This window comes from Lutra lutra, chromosome 5, assembly GCF_902655055.1.
Source record: "Lutra lutra chromosome 5, mLutLut1.2, whole genome shotgun sequence".
NCBI lineage: Eukaryota > Metazoa > Chordata > Mammalia > Carnivora > Mustelidae > Lutra > Lutra lutra.
In genome coordinates this window covers 52,322,676-52,337,752 of record NC_062282.1, presented here as the reverse complement: position 1 = coordinate 52,337,752, position 15,077 = coordinate 52,322,676, and positions in this window count along the sequence as shown.

Below are 15,077 nucleotides of genomic sequence, written 5' to 3'. Positions count from 1 at the left end.
GCTCAAGTTATCCTATCTTTAGCTAGAGGAAGAAAGAAGTGGCTGTTAATTAATTTCATTATTCCGTATAGTAAAAAACTACAGAAAGTGTTAAAATTAAAGGAAAACTAAGAGAATGAAGAGAGTAAAAATGTAAACTTTCCTAACTATTAAATGTTTTTTTAAAAAAAAGAACAGGGAAAATCAACCACAATGAAAAGTTACATATGCTCTAAATAAATCATAAAATAAATTCAGAACCAAGAACAGACATTATCTCATGTGAGTACAGCTAGTGTATTCACTTCACTTTCAAATTGGCTAACAAAGCAAAATATAATTTCATTAGATATGAGTTGCATAACTTAAAATGAATCCAGAAAGAATCCAAAAAGAATCCAAAAATAAAAGGGCAGCAAATATCTACCACTTTATAAGAAAAGGTAATGGTCATTATCTTGCTATCAAAAAACATCAGGCAAGAAAGGGCATTTTACAATGCTGAACACCACAGTATACAAAGAAGATACAATTATTCATGTCTTTGCACCAGGTAATACACCACAAACTTTAGAAAGATACTATAAGCAATGCAAACAGAAATAGATAGATAAACTGACAATGGTTTAGTTTACTTATTTTTTATTCAAAAATTTTTAAAAATTTATAACATTTTTATTGAAAACAGTGACAACTCTTTCATATGCATGTACATGTTTATGTAAGATTATATTAGAATGTATAACTGTGGAAGCAAGCCAAAATATGTTAACAGAAAGAAATACAGGTATGATGAAACTAACATGTATAATAAGGTCTTATGATAATTGTTTTCTTTAACATATACACCAGTCTGAATCAGCTCAAGAAACCATGACTAATAATGTAAAAGACCTAAACAATATAATCAGTAAGTGTGTAAAGAGACATACATAAAAATATAAATCCTGACAACATAAATTCTAACTTTACAACTACAGTGAAAACTGATTGCACATTATACCCCAAAATAAGCCTCACTACATTCCCCCAAAATGTAATTCAAGCAATATTTCTATGATCATAGTGGCATAAAATTAGAAATCAATAAAGGATTGAAATAAAAGAAAATCACAAAAAGTACTTCCACTAGAATCAAAACAAGCAGTCAAACAAGAACAAAGCAGAGAACAAAAATAAAACATCTTTGTTAAAACAACTCTGGGTTAAAGTGAATATTTAAAATGAAATTACAAGACTTCCCTTTTTCTCTTTCATTTACTATCATCTGGAATTTACCAATGTTGTTAGTCTTTTTTTATTTTAAGATTTTATTTATTTATTTGACAGAGAGAGATCACAAGTAGATGGAGAGGCAGGCAGAGAGAGAGAGAGAGAGAGAGAGAAGCAGGTTCCCTGCTGAGCAGAGAGCCCGATGCGGGACTCGATCCCAGGACCCCGAGATCATGACCTGAGGCGAAGGCAGCAGCTTAACCCACTGAGCCACTCAGGCGCCCTGTTGTTAGTCTTTTTAAATAATCAAGTTTTAACTCTGTTAATCTTCTCTATTTTATGTTTGCTTCTATTTTATCAGTTTCTAGTCTTGTATTTATCATTTTCTTCTTTCTACTTATTTTGGGTTTAATTTGCAGGTTTTTTCCTTGAAATAGAACTTAGCTTGTTGATTTCATCTTATATTCATATACTAATATTTTCATTAGAGTCATAATATTAGGGGTGCCTGGTGGCTCAGTGGGCTAAGCCTCTCCCTTCAGCTCGCATCATGATCTCGGGGTCCTGGGATTGAGCCCTACATCAGGCTATCTGTTCAGCAGGGAGCCTGCTTCCCCTTCTCTCTCTTTCTACATGTGATCTCTCTGTCTCTGTCAAACAAATAAATAAAATCCTTTAAAAGTAATGATTTTTTTTTTTTTATTTGTCAGAGAGAGAGGGAGAGAGAGCAAGCACAGGCAGACAGAATGGCAGGCAGAGGCAGAGGGAGAAGCAGGCTCCCCGCCAAGCAAGGAGCCTGATGTGGGACTTGATCCCAGGACGCTGGGATCATGACCTGAGCCGAAGGCAGCTGCTCAACCAACTGAGCCACCCAGGCGTCCCAAAATCCTTTAAAATAAAAAAAAAATCATAATTTTACATCTGAGCATGGCTTTATCTGTACCCTACAAGGCTTACTTTTTGACATATTCATTCTCATTCACTCCAAAATATATTTTAATTTCCATTATTTTTCCTGCTTTGACACTTGGGGTTTTTAAGAAGAATATTTCTTAATGTCCAATATATGAAGTTTTCCAACTTAAATAATTTTGATTGCAGTATGGCCAGAAAACAGGATAAATTTCAATTCCTTAAAATGTTTTTAGAATTGCTTTTTAGGGGTGCCTGGGTGGTTCAGTGGGTTAAGCCTCTGTCTTCTGCTCAGGTCATGATCCCAGGGTCCTGGGATCGAGCCCCACATCAGGCTAATCCCCATCCGGCTCTCTGCTGAGCAGGGAGCTTGTTTCCTGCCCCCCTGCCTGCCTCTCTGCCTACTTGTGATCTCTCTCTGTCAAATAAATAAATAAAATTTTTTTAAAAAAGCTTCCCTTTGGCAGCTTGGCATGTGGTCAATTTTTTGAAGTTACACTTTTGGTTTTGAAATGAATGCATGTACATCATTTTGTTCTATATAGATATGTTAGGTTTAGTTTCCTGACAGTGCTATGCAAATATTCTATGTTACTGATTTTTTGTTTGCTTTTTCTATATATTATTGACATAAATGATTAAAATTTTTTCCACAGTAATTATTGAGTTGGTTGTTTCTTCTATTTCTGTCAAATTCTGTGTCTGATTTTGAACTTTTGTTTTGACGAATTGAAAATTTTCTCATTTCTGATATTTAAATTTTATCATCTAAAATTTACTCTAGATACAGCTACATCAACTCTTTTATTTAGTTCTGATAGATAGACATCTACCTACAGAGAAAGAGAGAGAACTTTATGGAAGTATAATTGATGTGTCCAAAATACACATAAAATATATATCACCACAATCAATATAATGAAGAATGTTTACACCACCCACAAAAGTGTTTGCATGCCTCTCCATAATCCATCCCTCCCTCCATGCCTATCTGCAATCACTATCCATCTGCTTTATGTCAGTACAAATGGTTCAGTTTTCTATAAATGAAAAATGGTTCATATTATTTTTTTGCCCAGATTTTGTAGCTTAAAATGTGATTTAGAGATTAATACATGTTATTCTGTGTGTCTATAGCTCCATTTTATTGCTGAGTAGTAGTCTATTATAAAGATATATCATAAATTACCATTGACCTATTTATGGACTTCTAGGTATTTTTCTTTCCATTTTGGAACTATTACAAATAAAACCCTATGAACATATGAGTACAAGTCTTTGTATAGACATATATTTCACTTCTTTTGAGTTAATACTTCGGATAAAAACCTTTTAAGACTCTGTTTTGTGGCTTAATGTCCATCAGTTTTCAGCCATTATCTTTGCAAATATTAGCTTCTTTCTATTCTCTTTTCCTTTTCTGGGACATTAATAGCACAAATGATTGAACTCTTTTTAATGTTACTAATTATTTTGACTCTGTTTCCTTCTGGTTATTTGATACATTTATTTTTACATATGTTCTGGTATACTGATTTTCTTTTTGGTTGTCTGAATTCTGATTTTAACCTATCCTTTGAGTCCATTTCACATAATTTATCATTTAGCTACTGAATTTTTAAATTTTTTAATCTTTTTATTGTGATGTTACCCACCAATCAGTACATCGTTAGTTTTTGATGTATTGTTCCTTGATTCATTGTTTGCATATAACACCCAGTGCTCCATGCAATCTGTGCCCTCATTAATACCCATCACCAGGCTCACCCATCCCTCTACCCCCTTCCTTCTAAAACCTGCAGTTTGTTTCTCAGAATCCATAGTCTCTCATGGTTGTCTCCCAGTCTAATTCCTCTCCTTTATTTTCCCCTTCTCCTAATGTCCTCCATGCTATTCTTTATGTGCCACAAATAAATGAAACCATATGATAATTGGCTTTCTCTGTTTGACTTATTTCACTCAACACAACCTCCTCCAGCCCCATCCATGTTGATGCAAAAGTTGGGTATTCATCCTTGCTGATGGCTGAGTAATATTCCATTGTGTATATGGACCACATCTTCTTTATCCATCTGTTGAAGGGTATCTTGGCTCCTTCCACATTTTGGCTATTGTGGACATTGCTGCTATGAACCCTGGGATGCATATGGTCTTTCTTTTAACTACATCTCTATCTTTGTGGTAAATACCCAGTAGCATAATTGCTGGGTTGTAGGGTAGCTCTATTTTTAATTTTTTGAGGAATCTCCACGCTCCTTTTTTTTATTTTCATAGTTTCTGTTTTCTGTAAAAACTGTCAGTTGCTTATTTCTTTTTGTATAGAAAGCATATTTACTTAAGTGACTGCATATGGAGCTCCCACAACTGGAGTCTCTGTGTGTCTGCTTATATTATTTATTTTCCTGTAGTGTCATTAATGTTGTACGGTCTACCAGTGTGCCTCTTTGTTTCATAAAGTGTAGTAGGCATTGTATTTGAGAAAGTATATTCATAAATAATTTGAGCTTTAGAAACATATTACCCTCTTTTAGGAAAGACTTACATTTGGCCTAAGCGAATTAAGGGTCTCTTGGGGAGCATTGGCACCCTGGGCTGACCTCAATCTAATTTCAGGAATTGAAATCATTGTATATATGCTGCAATATATATATGCAGGCTGTGTAATTCTGCAGTATTCTCGGGACCCTGCACACATTGAGAGAGCTCACCATCATGATCTACACTTGGGGAACTTGGGTGTTACATACTGTTCTTCTCATACAGCAGGCCGTCAAAAAGCACTTGTCAGCCTCTCAGTGGAACCTCTGCAATAAGAAAAACAAATACACCAAACCAACCCCCAAAAAATCCCAGAGGAAGAGTGGTCCAAACCAGACTGATTAATAAGAAAGACATGTTGGTAGTAAAAAGTGTGACATGGTCAGAATTAAACTTTTCACATTCTTTTAATCACTTAAACTGTGTATATTTGGGGTATGCAAAGTCTATTTGTTTTTAGGATATATTTTGGACAAGTGTGGCTTGGAATTGTCCTTCTCTCTCCAAATAAATATATGTAGAATATCAGTAATTTTTGTTCTTAATGATGAATTTTGGTTGCCGCTCACTCACTCAGAAACTACTAAGAAATAGATGTGCTATTTGATTTGCTCTTCCTGAATTTTGTCAAATGATAATATTCTTCATAAACTATGGTTTGTATTGAGGACCCCCTTTCATGCCATCTGGTGCCACAAGAAAATAGCATAGAGTCTCCAAAAGTTCACAAAGTATCCAAAAGGCTTTCTGCTGAATATTTACAATATGGTCCTGGGGAAAGCAAGGGGCAAGAAGCATCAGCCAGGTGGTGGCAAAAACAGTCACAGGCAAGGTTCAAACAAGTCGTTCATTTCTGCTACATTCAGGGCATCTCTTAATATCATGGATATATATCAACTTCACTGTTTCTAGTGAATGCTAGAAATGTTCAGCATTTTGATGGACTTCTCTCTCTCTCTCTCCATAATTAGAAACTCTTTCTTGTATTGTGGTGCAGGAAATTTTCCATCTTTTGAGACTTTGTGGGAGAAACAATGTCTAGACGAGAGCTTACCCAGGCCTCTGGAAGCTCAGACACACACATGGGGCCTAGGCTTTGCTTGTCAAAAGCAAAAAACTGAAACAGAAACTAGTGATTCAAGGAAAGCAGGGGAGGCAGACAAGGAAGCAGTAGCATTTAGGTTTCCAGTGGCACCGGTGGCAAAATTACCATCATTTCTGCTTTGTGCAAACATGACACTGTTATGTTCAGTGCTGTATTGCTAAAGGATGTATGACCTAGCAGGTTTTCATTAAATACTTGTTAGGGTGACACACTGAGTCAAGTGACGTAATATCCCTCACCTTAATGATGGTATACTGTTAATATTTATAGATTTTTTTGGCTTTTTAATATGTAAAATCCTAACTTCCCTGTTTAAAAAAAAAAAAAAACTCCTTTATTTTGTCCCCATTAGAAAGTAATACTTAAGGCTAAAATGTGGACTCCCACAAAAGAAAAAAGTGGAATATTAAGTTGTTAACAAGAAAATAATGTTTCTACAACCAGGTTCTTGAAACCATTAATTTATGAGAGTAAAAAATCTGCATATAACTTAAAATTTCCACACGAACCAGAATAGCCTCACTTTGATTCATTTTTTAAATATTCTTCATTGCTCTTTATTAAAAGTATTATTTAAGTAGAATATGGGAAACTTCCATCCAAATCCATGTAATGACAGGTACAGACCCTGAGAGCTTAAATACTCTCACTGACTCTCCTGCCACACTTCCCATAACTCTCCACCAAATTCATCGCATTCCAGGCATGTGGGCTTTCTCAGTGATTCTAAAATATGTCAGCCAAGCTTGTACCTCAGAGTCTTTGCACTTTCTCTTTTCTCTGTCTTATGCAGTATTTCCCTTGATATCCACACCAGCTAGTGCCCTAACCTAGCTGATGCTTTCTTTCAAATGTCAAAACTGCATCCAGATATATCGGAGAAGAATTCACTGAGTCTATATAAATTAGCATCATTCTGTGTTCACTCACTACCTTTCACTCTGCCCCTGCTTTATTCTTCTTCATTGTACTCATATTTGACCGTGTGTGTTTGCGTGCATGCATGTGCGTGTGTGTGTGTGTGTGTGTGTTTAATTATCTCTTATTTTCCTTTCCCACTAAAATACAAACTTCAAAAACAAACCCTGTTCTGTTTTGGTTACTGCAGAATTCCCAAGGATTAAATAGGTGTTGGACACATAGTTTTTGGTCAGTAAATACTTGTTCAGTGAAAGAAATTTGTTTGGTCTCATGAAGCCTACTACTGATTTTCTGGTTGACTGTTTACTCTTGTATTTTTGAAAAATTGATCTGTTCTTTGAATAGAAGAGTTGAGCTCTGTTGGTCATTTTTAGTGTTTTTACCATTTCTGTACTGAGCACTCCTCTATTCCTTATCATATTATGTTTCAATTAATTGCTTCCTTCTTATATTCCTTGATACTAGGCTGCAATTTTTGGTCTTCTCTATAAATCACTTTGAATGTTAGCAAGTAGAATCCTGTGTATTTTAAAAATACATGATGGAGCACCTGGGTGGCTCAGTTGGTTAAGCAGCTGCCTTTGGCTCAGGTCATGGTTCCAGGGTCCTGGAAGTGAGCCCTGCATTAGGCTCCCTGCTCAGCAGAGAGTGCGATTCTCTCTCTCCCTCTGCCTGCCACTCTGCTTACTTGTGCTCTCTCTCTCTGTCAAATAAATAAAATCTTAAAAAACAAAACAAAACAAAACATGATTTTATGAACCTTAGATGCAAATAGGTAGAAATAAAGGAAGGAAGAAAGGAAGAGTGAAAGGAAGGAAGAAATGAAAGGAGAAAAGAAGAAGGAAAGGAAGAAAGAAAGAAAACTGGTAATACCAGTCATTTAGCCTGGAAGTAAGAGAAAGACTGTTAAATCTGTTTACTTGTTGTCCTCATTCCTATACTAACTAGAAGGAACTAGAAAAAGATTAGTGGCCCTTCCAGTTATCTTCAAAGACAGATGACTTTCTTTGGTACCTTATCCAAGAATGGAAAAAAATCTGAAAGCTGAACTAAATCTGATGCAGAATTGGTCTTGAATAGGACTCCCAAAAAAGGTTATATATTATTGAAAATGAGAAACACAAAGCAAAATTACAAAACACAAACTAATGTCACAAACTTAAATTAATTTATTTCAATTCCCTAATCTAAAACCAACATAAAGGATATAGATTTAAGAAACAGCTACAACAAAAAAGAATACTGGATTTATAAACAGGGATTCTTGTTTGAGATCCAGCCTCCATCATACACAAGGTATGTAACCTTGGGTAAGATTCTTGGCTGCCCGAACCTCAGTTCTCATAAACACTGGATCACAAAAAAAACAAAAACAAAAACACAAAACATACACACACATGCACAAACACACACAAAACATGAAATAACTACAGAAGAATTAGGTTATGTTATTGTAGTATTGTGATTATTTAATTAATATATTTTTGGTCTTCATCTACTGCTACTGGCTCAGAGCTCCTAATACCCATGGAAATTTTCTAGGTATTGAGAACCATAAAGATGTCTCTTATTTTGTTAATGAGGTGATTTCTAGACCTTTCCTAAAGATGGGGGCCAGTTGCCTGGTGAACAAACCATATGACTAGAGGATAAGAAATTTTAGTCCAACACTCCTGACCTCAGGGGATGACTGGAGCTTGAATCAATCATCAGTGACCACTGATCTAATCAATTATGCCTATGTAGAGAAGCTGCTAAAAAAAAAAAAAATCCAAAAGGTCAAGGTTCAGAGAGCTTCTAAGTTGGTGAACACCTGGAGACACAGGGAGAGAGGCAGACCTAGAGAGGGCAATGGAAGAGCCACACACTTTCCCCAAGTCTTGATCTAAGCATCTCTTTCATCTGGCTTTTTCTAAGTTATATCCTTTTATAAAAAACTGACAATTTGGTAAAATGATTTTTTTCTGAATTCTATGAGCTACTTTAGCAAATTAATCAAACCCAGTGTTTGTTCGCAACCCTTCCAGGAGATTCCCAGATGTAATCTGAAACTGGTTCCTACACTCAGAGGGCAGGGAGAAACCAAAGAAAAAGGCAGGCCACTTTAAGTTGGTAGGTAACAATTTTAATAAAGAAAGGGAACTTAAGTAGGAGGCTTGTCTTGTGTGACAGCAAAATGAGCTGACCCCATACCAGTCCACTGGAATGGGACCTAATTGGGCTTAGTCACACATACTGTGCAGGTATTCAGTATCTGCCATCACCATCTCAAGGCTCTATTCTTGGAGCAGCCTCTGGGAGCAGGAAAGACAAGAAGAATCTAAATTCCAAGGACAACAGTGGGGTAAGAACTTCTGAGTGCCCAGGTCCATCTCAGGGGACAATTAACAGTCACGTCTTTTTGGTGACGTTCCCCAACATCTAAGAATAGGTTTGTGTGACCTGTTGGTCAGAAGCACAGCTATCAACATAGGCTTGAAATTGGCACCTGAAGTGGGAGTGGGTAAGTGACTAAGCCCTTAACCTGTGGGATCTGATGCTGTCTTCAAGCAATTGGTGTCAGAATTGAGTTAAATTATAGGACACCCATCTGGTATAGGACACCAATGCTACCTCAGATACAGAACACTTATACTCTACCATGTTTTTAGGTTGGCTTCATAAATAAGCCCATTAAAAATTGCTTGTATGACATAGATGCCAATGGTCTTCGGTCTTTTAAAAGTACTCTCCCTTTGGATTAATTTTGATTAAAAAAGAGCCTCATGCCTCTACCATTATTTGCAATTTCAAAATATTTCAAAAATTATGATTATTCAGTAATGAAGGAAAATTTACTGGCTAGATTATCTGCCCGTGTTCCTTCATACCACTATATTCTAGTATCAGTTTTGTTAAATTATGATTTTCTAAGAATTTCTCTCTTTCATCTAGATTTTTGTCCTTTATAATACCTCCTTCAATTTTTTAAATGTCACTAGAATCTATAATGAGGTCCCCTTTTCCATTCTTGATGGTTATTGGCATGTGTATGTGTGTACATATATCAATGGCTCTCACCTACAGGTTTATCAATTTTAAGAATCAACTTTAAAGAACCAACTTTGGCTTTGTTGATCTTTATTTGGTATGGTTTATGTTTATTTTCTTTTTCATTTTTCTTTGGTTTATGTTTATTTTCTGTTGAATTTCTGCTCATATCTCCTCACTGTCCTTCTTACTATATCTTTTGGATTTAATTTGCTGTTATCTCTCTAAATTCCTAAGATGGATTCTTGGCTCAATAATTTCAGCCTTTCTTTTGTCCTATGTGAGTTTAAACCTCAGATTTCCCTTTGAGTACTTCATAAGTACATTGCACACATTTTTATAAACATGTTTATTATTATTCTATTAAAAGCACCCTCTAATTTCTATTAACATTTAATATTTAACCCATAGGTTATTTAGAAATATACTTCTTGTATTCTAGTTATATGTATATTTTCAACTCATATTTTCTAGTCATCCAGAATAAGTGCTTGTATCTATTACAATAATTTTAATCTTTTAATGTGTGTTATGACTTATTATATTGCCCACTATAGAGTTAATTTTTGTAAATGTCCTCTGTGTACTTGAAAATACTGTATATTTTGTATATCAGATGCAGTAATTATATAAAAATATAGACATTTACACATATGTGAGGTATATGAGATTTATTTATTTGTTTATATAGATTATATATAGCAAGTGTGAGAATCAAATGTGCTGGTGTTCAGATCTTCTATATTTGTTATTCATTCTTATAGGATAGTTCTAACAAATACTGACCATTCAATAAATATTTATTGAGTCTTACTAAGTATTAGACACAGTTTTAAGCACTTTGCATGGATCATTTGATTTAATAACACAATAATTCTATGAAATTAAAGAAAGAAAAACAAAAGTTTAAGAGGTTAAATAATTGCTCAGAGCCCACTCTGGGGGTTGTGATGGGTGGGTCATCCAAAACCAGTACTGGAATCCAATTTTATATTACTCCACATTTATACATTCATGACATTGCTCTAAATCTCTTTAGGTAACAGTCTTTGTCATGTATATGACAAATCTTGTCTTATATATTTTCCTTTATTCATCCATTGTGTAAAACCCTATGTGTGAGTTATTCCCTTCCTAGGAAAGACTCCTCTTTGATGTTCCAACTCTGTCCCGAAGATCTGAAGAACTAATGAGAAGAAATACCCATTTGTTGGGAAGGGAAGGGAAAGAGGGAGTGAATGGATACAAGGAAGGAAAAACAGAAGAGAGGGAAGGAAGAGATAAAATATGGATGGATGGATGGAGGGGTGGATGGATGGGTGGATGGAAGGAAGGAGGAAACGAAGGAAGGAAGGATTGAGGGAAGGAAGGAAGATAGAGGGAAGGATAGAGGGAAGATAGAGGGAAGATGGAAGGAAAGATAAATTAGATAAATAGATGATAGATAAATAGATGATAGATAGAATTACAGATAGATGTTAAAAATTATAGATAACAAACTGAAGGTTGATGGAGGGAGGTAGGGGGAACATGGGCTAGATGAGTGATGGGTATTAAGGAGGCCACTTGCGTTGAGCACTGGGAGTTATATATAAGTAATGAACCACTACATTCTATTCCTGAAATAAATATTAAGATACATGTTAACAAAATTTTAAATAAAAATTTGAAAAAGATATATAAAGGTACAAAGAATAGATAAAACCTTGACCTATAAGACTGGTACAACCAGATGAACTTCTCTTTCTATGCTTCAGACTTATTTTCAATCCCTGCTTCAAAGTCCTAGTGAATTAGTTGATGTTAAGGTGTGATAACAAGGCAACCTCCCCACATCTAAATTTTCAGTTAGGAATTTATCTTTAGAATTTCCTTCATAACTTGCAATCCACAGATCACTGAACTTACCTAGGTATTATTAACTTCAAATAGTCTCTGGAGAACACTGTCTTAATAGCTTTCTTTTATTGCTAATACCACCATAAGGAATTACAGTCAGTCCCTCATTGAAAAATGTATGAGATGATAATAAAATGTGGGGATTTTACAATAAATCACTTTGAGCAGATATGGAAGTAATAAACATAGATCAACTAAAAGGCTAGCATATTGACTAATGGTACCATCACAGTTATTTCTATGGGAAATAACAGTTCATCTTTTGCTGAATATGTGCCATTACAGAAAACAGAAACATTCTGGTTTATTTTGTTATTCTTGCTTTTTTTCTTTAAATCACAGAAGTTTGAAACCTACTTGGAAAATGAAAAACCTAAGTTTGAGATATATATAATACAAATCTTGTGCAGTGATGCTGTAATAACTTTTTGTATTATTTTAATAATATTTGTAATGCTCCAATCATTCAAATAATAGCATATCAGAAATTAACAGGTGTTTCACAAAATTTGATATTAAAAGCTTTGGATTTAAATTTAAATTGGGAAAGAACTTCATATTGGCATGAAGACTGAAAATGTAATTATAGAAATACATTTAATAACTTTTTAAATCCTTGCCAGTTTTCACTCTTCATTTCACTGGAAAAAAAAGGGGGGGGGATCCTTTAACTGAATCAAGAACTTCTAAGAGGACCTGACTGTACCTGTGGGGAGTTACTTTATTGGATTCTGAAGGCAGTGGATAATGAGATGTCATGAGTGTTTTGAGCATTTCTGTTCCCTTTAGTGTCAGTTGTAATGCTGATTTAGAAGTTTTATGACTGAATCAAATGATAGAATCATTTAAAATTTGTGCTACCTGAAAGAACAAAATTGATGCCAAAAAAATCACAGCCTTATTGAGGGATAATTGTTATACAATACACTATACAAATCAAAGTGTACAATTTCCTAAGTTTTGACATCTATATATACCCATGAAACCATCACCACAGTCAGATAATGAATATTTTCATCACCCACAGAAGGTGCTGCATGATCCCTTGTTATCCTTTCTTCCCACCCCTCCTCTCACTCCTCCCCCAGGCAATCACTAATCTCCTTTCTGTAACTGTACATTAATTTGTATTTCCAAATGTAATCATAGAATCATATAGTATATATTCTTTTTCTCCTCCCTTCTTTCATTTAGCATAATTGAGATTCATTCATGTTGCATGTATTAATTGTTCATTCCCTTTCATTCCTGAGTAGAATTCATTTTATGGATATCCCATAATTTGGCAGTTATTCATGGATATTTGAATGTTTCCAGCTTAGGACTATTACAAATACAGCTGCTATGAACATCTTTGTACAAGTCCGTATAGGCACTTTTGCTTTGATTTCTGTTGGATAAGTACCTTGGAGTGGAATGGTTAGATCATATGGTAGTAGGACACTTCCGTTTTAAAGAAACTGTAAACTATTTTCCAAAGTGATTATACTATTTTATAATCCCAGCAGCAATGTATGAGTTCCAAATCCTTCACATCCTTGTCAACACTTAGCATGGTCTGTCTTTTTAATTTTAGCCATTCTGAAAGGTATGTAATGTTTTCCCATTGTGCACTTAATTTTTGCATTTCTCTGTTGACTACTGTTATTAAGCATCTTTTCATGTATTTGTTGATTCAGATTTTCTGCCTAGTTTTTAAAAATGGGTTGTTTTGTATTGAGTTTTGTCTATTGCAAACAAAAATACTATAATCACTCATGTATAAATCTTTGCAAGGACATATATATTTTCTTTTCTCTTGGGATTGTTTCTGGGAGTGAAATGGCTGTATAATATGGTAAGTGTCTGTTAACACTTTAGCACACTGCTAAAGCCTTTTCCAGGGTGAATATCCTATTACAATCCTAACAACAATGTATGAGAGTTTTAAATCTTCTCCATTCTCACCTACAACTGGTATAGTCAAGTCTTTTCTTATTTTTTGCCATTCTAATAGATGTGGATAGGTATCTCATTATGGTTTTAATTTGAAATTTGCTAATGACAAATGATATTGAAATCTTTTCATGTCTTTTTACCATATTTATGTCTTTAGTGAGATGTATGTTCAAGCCAGTATTTTTCTTTGAGTTTTTTACTTTCTTATTGTTGAGCTTAAAGAGCTATTTTAAATGTAAGTCTTTTATCAGATATATGTTAAGCAAATATTTTTTCCTAATCCCTGGCTTTTTTCCCCTTCAACTTGCATATGATATTTATAGTATGTTAATATTTGTACAAAATATTGAAGGGCATATGCTTTCATGGATACATAGATTACCTCACTAATTATGTTGATTATTATTGAGTAGAAGTACTGCATGCCAGTCTATTTACATCACCTCAAAAAAATATCTGTTCCTATTTACAGTTACTGACTGTTATTACCCCCCCCACCTTAACCAGTAATCTATAAGCTACTAATTACTAATCTACTTTCTACTTCTATACATTTGCTTATTCTAGACATTTTACAGAATGGAATTGTATAATTTGTGACATTTTATGTCTGGCTTCTTTCACTTAGTGTTCTCATGTTTCATCTCTTGTAGCATATATTAGCATTTAATTCCTTTTTATGATGGAAAAATAAACCATTGTGTGAATATACCACATTTTGTTTATCCATTCATTAGATCATGGACACTTTTTCCCCATTGTTAAACTATTATGAGTAATGTTTATATACACATTTGTATGTAAGTTTTTATGTCAATATATGTTTTCAATCTTTTTTTTTAAGATTTTATTTATTTATTTGACAGAGAGATCACAAGTAGACAGAGAGGCAGGCAGAGAGAGAGAGAGAGAGAGAGAGAGAGGGAGAGAGGGAAGCAGGCTCCCTGCTGAGCAGAGAGCCCGATGCGGGACTCGATCCCAGGACCCTGAGATCATGACCTGAGCCGAAGGCAGTGGCTTAACCCACTGAGCCACCCAGGCGCCCTATGTTTTCAATCTTAATGGGTATATACCTAAAAGCAGAATTACTGGGTCATTATAAGTATATCTATGTTTAATATTTTGAGGAAGTATCAAACTACTTTTTAGAGGGGCTTTATCATTATATAACACCACTGGCAGTGTATAAGTTTCTAATTTCATATCCTTACCGGCACTTATTTTCTTTCTCTCTCTCTCTTTTTCTTTTCTCTCTCTTTCTTTCCTTTCTCTCTCTCTCTCCCTTTCTCTCTCCTAGCAAGTATAAAGTAGTATCTCATTGTTATTTGGAATTACATTTCTGTATTGACCAATGATATTGAACATCTTTTGATGTACTTATTGGTCATTTATATATATTTTTTAGAGTAATGTCTATTCAAATTATTTGCCAATTTTTTAAATTGGGCTATTTGTCCTTTTATTGTTGAGTTGGAAGAATGTTGTACATTTGACTCTTACCAGATACATGATTTACAAGTATTTTTTCTAATTCTCTGGGTTT